Below are 7316 nucleotides of genomic sequence, written 5' to 3'. Positions count from 1 at the left end.
ATGTGCTAATATTGCTCCTACCCCTGAAATGGAAAAGTATTACTTGCTAATTTATCTAAATTTTGGGGATGTAATAATCTATAGTACATAATGTCTATAATACATGCTGCCCAAATGTACATGTTTAAACAATTCATTTAACACAATATAAAATATGCATAAACTTATTAATTCCATCTTAATTACTTAAAATATAAGTAGATAAACATATTCACATGGAAGTTACTGGAGTTATTATTTTTAGTAGTATTGTAGGCTGTTTGTGGGCACATGTTTTTATTAGTTTCTTTGTTCAATTAAAGACACATTGAACCTCTTGGCCATTTTCTCTTTAAGCTAACAGGTTGCATGATGATAACTGAACTCTGGTGATGATTAACAGGTTAACACCAAGGACACATGTTAAGGATTTAGAAAAAAAATATGTTCCTGACTTTATATGGAGGAAAGTATGTGATTCCCAAGTACAATTTATGTAAATTTAAATAGGGATAGATAGATAAAATTCCAAAATAATTTTTGCTAATATCTTATTTTTATGAAAAAAAAAACAACAACCTTATAAGTTGTGTATTCAGGGCCTGGGTAGATAATACAGAGGGCAGAACCCTTTCTCTTAACAAGGTAGAGCAAGATTCAATCTTTTGGCAGTCTACATAATCCCAGGAGAGATTCCTGAGCACAGATCCTGGAGTTAGCCTGAGTGTTTCTAGATATGGTTAAAACAAACAAACAAACAAAAAAAAACTAATAATTTTCTCCCCAAAATATTTGTTCTACTTAATTCACAAGTTATGTTTGTTTGTTCTCTTTTGTGTAGTATCAGGTTTCACGAAGTGATCTTTGCTGGAATATCTTATTTTTATTGGTTTTCCTTCCTTCACTTCTCAACTTCCTTTTGCGATCTTAATTTCTGTCTTTATTCCTTCATTATTCATAATTACTTTTTTCTGTCATTTTAATTCATTTTGTGACCTCTATGTGTCTTCTGGATATGTATCATGATTATATGGTTGCATTAGTTTTTTTTTCTCTAGGCAGTCACTATCTTTGTTATAGTGTGTCTATTAAATTACTCTGCTTTTGTTAATTCATTTTGAGCAACAATGTGGGTGCTATCTATAAATGTTTATTTTCTGATGATAATTGTTATTTTTATTCATTTACTACTTCACAGCATGTACATTATATTATTTAACTAAAATATTTTTCTTAATTTATGTTAGGGGAATGAAAATTCTTGTCTGTTTCTAGAAGTTAATGGTCAAGTTTTAAAATATTTCTATTATCTTTTGAATTTTATATGGAGACTTCACTGAGTTGTCTCTTTTACTCTTGAATATGATGATTTAAACATTTTCTACTGCTGCAAATATAGGCTCTTCTGCAGTTCAATAAACACTTGTTTTTAGATGCTTTTAATCAACAATATATGAAAAAGTGGACAAGTATATAAGGAGCAGAAAGTTTCCTACTTGAAGTTCAATTTATTTCAGTTCTTTTTTGTCCAACCAGACCATCATTTCTGGGCCTTTAAAAAAAAAAAAAAGAAACTCATGGCCAACATATGGTTCTTGTGTCTGTTTCAACATCTTTCTTCGCTTTATTCTGTCTCATAACACCAGGATTCAGATTTAATATTCATGATTGTCTTCCCTGGCCTGGATGTAAAATCACCCCAAATGCTGTTTCTCCAGCCCCAGGTGAATGAATCTGAATCAGGGTCTCACATGAAATAATCCAAACCAGAGTGAGGGTGAAATACGTATGGTCTGGCAATCTTCCTTGTATCTCTACTAGCTGCCTACCAGAATTACCATGTTTTATTGAGTACAGAGATCACCCCTGAGTGGGGCAGTAAGGACAGTGTAAGGGCATATAGTTCAGGCCATCCTAAGCCAGTTTCACCCAGATTTACAAGCAAGACAACCTCTGTTTTGGAGGTAAATCCAAGTTGTAAACAAACATACAAAGGAACCAGAGGTGATCTTTGGTTTAGGGAAAATAAGGTGTAACCTAACACCTCACTCTATATTTCTCTCTTTTTTCATGGTGTTTACTTATTAATGCCAACACTATAACAAACAGTATGGACATTCTTCCAATTCTTTGTTACAAATTACTTTATTTAAATATCATGGATACAAGGTTGTTTATAATAGAGCATCACTGAATTTAAGTCATGCAAAGTACAACAACCTACAATGTGCACATTTCTTTTAGTTAGACTACGGTTTACTTCAGATTCTGAAGAAAATTATTTGGTAGTTTGCTCGTAGTCCTAATTTCCCAGAAAATAATCTACATAGATTATTTTTACTTAAGACATATCAAAGTAGTTTGAATTATTGCAATATTACAAATCTCCCACACCCTTAGTTTTGCAGATGACTTACTCATTGCAACATATTATGTTAAAAAAAACTATATTTTGGTTTGAGAGGGGTGCTTAGCTGCATCCTGAGTCCCACAGAGAAACTTTCTAATTTGGTATTATCTTTCCTTTTGACATGCAAAGCCATCCAACTGTTTTTTTTTTTATTATTGACAAGTGATCTAAAGAAAATATGTTCTTATTTGAAACTAATAATTACACTTCCTGCTGCATAGATTTGTCTGGAAGGTAGCTACATACTATGTATTCCAGATTATTAATATATTTTGCTAGAGAAACAGAAATGGCTGAAGAGTGATAGTCACTACAGAAAGAGTCCAGCTTCTCACTCAAGCTGAGTTCTTTGCTCAGTATCAACTGCTAGGCAATTTGAAGCCATTTTCTATTTGTCCTTGAGAATTTCATAGTGGCCCTTTTTGTGAGAAGGTCTCAAATGACTTAGAATATTTTAATTCTAATCTCAATTTCATTATTACATACAACATAGAATCTGGAATGTAGATCAGATTTGTTTCAAGATGAAATCTAAGCAGTTAAAAACACTGGAACTGATAGAAGTGGGGATGACCTGCAATAATGTCTGCCATTCAAAAAGTAAGAAGGCTGAAAATTTGATTTGTGGTACTGTTCACATATGTTGAATATAGTCCCCTCTTCCTCTATTCTCTGATACTATATGATATGATATGACATGATATGAATGAATCATTATCATATGCAGTGCCTAGTGTACTACACGAGGTTTGTATGGGCATCGTAATGATTTTTGCGAACACTACAAGTAAAGTATTTCACACATTGTGTCCATGTGTGAGATTCCCCAGCAACCTTCTGGTTGAGTACTGCCGTTAACATGGACAAGGATCAAAGAAAGTAGGCGAATAGCAGAACTAAATTAGGGTGGTCCACTTCATTAAGGACATTTGAAATGTACCAACTAAAGGTATGTGGAGCATGAAGTTCATGGAGACAAGCACAATCAACCAAGTATTTTCAATCAACAATCACTTAGGTAGCAACAAATTGAAGGCAAAGTGAAAGACAGTGAGATTTATCTGTTACAATATGCTTCCTCAATTACCTTTACCAACTGGCACAAATGAGTAAGTCAAAATTCAGGGAGTTAAGATGGTACTTTTCTCACTGGCGATGGGGAGTGTTATCTTATACGACTGAAACCCAAGCACAATCATGTTTGTAACCAAGGTGTTTAAATAAAAAATATTATAAAAAAGATAGTACATTTCTAAGCATTTCAAATAATATTTTAACCTGAAGTTGATACTTAATAATTACAAAAACAACAACAAAGACACTAATGAAACTAATGATTTGTGTCTACATTGTTATGAACCTTGTAACTGGATTTAATTACACATCACTATGAGTCCAGGCTCTTTAGGGATAAGGATGCAATAGATTTTGGAAACAAAAGGAAACTACAAGTATGATTACCATCTTCCAAAACTTCTGATGCAATTAAACAAATAATAAAAATATATAGATTAATTAGAAAATAACAATTTTGGAAGGATACATTGTATATGCTTATAATAATGAATTTTAAATTAATATCTAATATATTTTGTGATTATACATCATTATTCTTAAAATATAAAACAAGTTTAGAATATATAATTACTATCAGAGCAAACTTCAGGAAAATAATTGTATATATTTTCATATTTAAACAAAAGAAAAAGCAGCACAGAAGAGAAAAATGATTTGAACTTGGACTTTGGGAACCTGATAATCTAATAATATCAAGGCAATCTGATATATTAAAGCAAGCAGAATATGAATACAAACTCCTTGACCCACTAGTGATGTGTTTCAATTGATTAGCTTAATTCTTTTATTTTTGATTCAGTTTTTGATAAATGCATATTTTTCTCACTATATCTAAGAAGCAGTAACAATACTTTTAATGCCCAGGTCATTGGACTTTGTGACATTTTCATAAACATTTTTTTATGAAAATAACCCAAAGACAAAAAAAATCAATTTGTAAGTATTTCATTAATCGCTTTAGTGAGTGTGTTTTTCTTAAACATCGACACAGGAGAGCATAAATTACACTATTCATAAAGAACAAAAAGTCATCATTCTTAGTTTAGAACAACTGTATCTTTAAGATAAAGATTATTGTTATTGAAAAAATATGAATAGACATGGGAATGTTAGAAGATTAAGGGTCAATTGAGGCAAGATAATGAAGGAAGTTACAAAGAAAATAATTTTAGTGATCCCATTCTACTTCATTTTGGTATTCCTTGTTTACCTCACAGTAGCCCCATAAGACAAGCCCTACGTCCCTCTCTGTCTCCTTTCAAAACTTTTCGTCCTGGAAACTATTTGTCAGTTATTTGCTGTTGTAATGTTACGAACCTATTCCCGTGCTTGTCCTGTAGGCAGCCTTCCTTGAACTGAATGTTTTTGTACATGGTACCTTAGGTCAGATAACATAACTGAACTTGGGTTTGAGATGTAAAAGCACAGTGCATATTGTCAGAATCTGTAAAGCAAATTAGCATGTCATCCTTTTGTCTCTGGAACACATACAGATGCTTTTTTGTCTAAACAGAAGTGATGTTTAGCTTCAAGAAGGTGGATAGTCCTGGAAAAAAAGAGGTGAAACATAATTTATGCTGTAGACAGAAAAGATAAAGACAGTAAATGTTCTGTTATTCCTGCAGGCCACAGATTCCAGTGGGCTTGGGTGAAAAGAAATAATTTTCTAAAACCTTTTATTGTTCTCATTTTATTCTATGTTATAGGAGAGTAGATTGAATCCATCTTTCAAATTTCCTACTATCAAAACCATTATTTTTTTTACTTGTATTATCATTCCTTTGTCTGAGACCTTCTCAGTCTTGACACTGTCTAGTGTAAATAAAATAAAAATAATTGAATTATTTGGATTTTTCATTATTGAAGGAATTTTGTTATTTCTTTGGGCTATATTTTTTCTTAATATTTCAAATGCTAGGCACCAACATGTAAAGTTCTTTGAAATTAATATGCCATCTGCAGCATGACAGTTTCAAAGAGAAATTGCATATGGCAGGATTCAGTGTTAAAGTATAGTTCATCTTAATCTTATGAATTGTGACGTCGAAATTCTTCTGCCTTCTAATGTCTACTTAAAGACCAGCTACTTAATTGGAAGCTGACAGAAACCAGGAACAGAGGCAAGATACTGGCATAGAGCTTTCTCAATATCTTCGTTCAATATCACTTGCTTCTTGCTTCTTTTATACCCTCAGTTATGACAAACAACATTCCTGGATTTCTGCGCTCTGCCTCCTACACCACCCTCAGTCATAACAGCCAGCACAGTTGCATTTGCTCAAGACTGGGGATTTTACTCAAACTTATTGCTCTCAAGGCATTTAGCAAATTATTTACCATTCTGTCAGATGACTCATTCTTTAAATGAATGAATCATGGTAACTTCAGTACAAACAAAGTTAGAAATTAATGCAAGGTGATGAGAAAATGCAAGAGTGACAAGGTGATGGGCTCTTCCTCCTGGCTAGGATACCAGCTTCTCTCCTGCTTGTAACTAACAATAGCATTAGCAGTTTATTTCTGTTCTGAAATACTTAATGTCACAAAGTCTCCGGTAGCTTATGAGGAAAAACACAGCTTATACAGTATGCAATTATTTTATATGTGTGCATTTTTACATATATAGGTATGTATAAATATATGCCATGTAGCGGGAGAAGAAATAAGCCAAAACTATGAAGTATAATGCACTAGGTGGAAGAAACTTATGAATCACCCCCAAGTAATGCAAAGGTTCATGCATTGAATTGGGAGGACGAGTAAAAGACACAGGAATACCAGAGTTCAAATTTTAAGGATCAGGGATTCCAGTGGTCAAATTGTTATCTCTGCTTTCAAGACTCAATGCTATTCAAAAATATCTCTGTGCTCATATGCAAGAGTAAGCATGTGCCTATGTATAATTGATGTACAGGTATATCACTTGTTATGCATTTGATAATATATGCATGTTCACGCATGTGTGCTTTTGCACATTAATGTGCACATATGTGCCTTATGGAGTGTCTATGTGCATGAGAGTATACTCACTGTGGAACATTGGTTTCATGGTGGATTTATTTATTTACTATTTAGATTTTGGGTCACACCCAGCGGTGCTCAGAGGTTATTCCTGGCTCTTTGCTTAGAAGTTGCTCCTGGCATGTTCGGGGGACCAAATGGGATGCTGGATTCGAACCAGAGTCCGTCCTGTGTTAGCCTTGTGCAAAGCAACTGCCTTACTGCTGTGCTATCGCTCCAGCCAACATGGTGAATTTAAAAGAGTGTGGGTAGCACAAGGTGTTGTTATATCTGTTGTTTGTTAACTGACACTTAGAGAAATAGTCCGATGATGCTTAAAATCTGGAAGTCAGGATTCTTTATAATAGCTTAAAGGGTTGAACATAGGCTTTGCACATAGAAGGCCTTGGTTCAATTCTAAACATTGCCCAGTCACATTAGATAGTAACCTCCAAACACACACAACTGGTATCTCCCAAGTGCAGTCCCAAACCTGACAAAAAGAAAGTTGTCAGAAACCATAAACTTGTCTCCAACTGTGCTAATTAAGAAAGAGATATTTTAAAAAATAGTCTCAAACTCTTAAATTTATTGGGGGGGTGTGGGTCACACCAGTGGCACTCAGGGGTTACTCCTAGCTCTGCACTCAAAAATTACTCCTGGCAGGCATGGAAAACCATATGGGATGCCGGGATTCGAACCACTGTCTGTCCTGGATTGGCTGTATGCAAGGCAAATGCCCCATAGTTGTGCTCTCTCTGCGTCCCGCCTTGAATTTTGTATTTTAATCTTTATCAGGTAGATGCATAAATAGACAGTGTCAATATCCAGTTAAAATTCTTTTTGCAAT

Source organism: Suncus etruscus, chromosome 3 (genome assembly GCF_024139225.1).
Source record: "Suncus etruscus isolate mSunEtr1 chromosome 3, mSunEtr1.pri.cur, whole genome shotgun sequence".
In the NCBI taxonomy this organism is placed as follows: domain Eukaryota; kingdom Metazoa; phylum Chordata; class Mammalia; order Eulipotyphla; family Soricidae; genus Suncus; species Suncus etruscus.
This window is presented reverse-complemented; position numbering follows the sequence as displayed.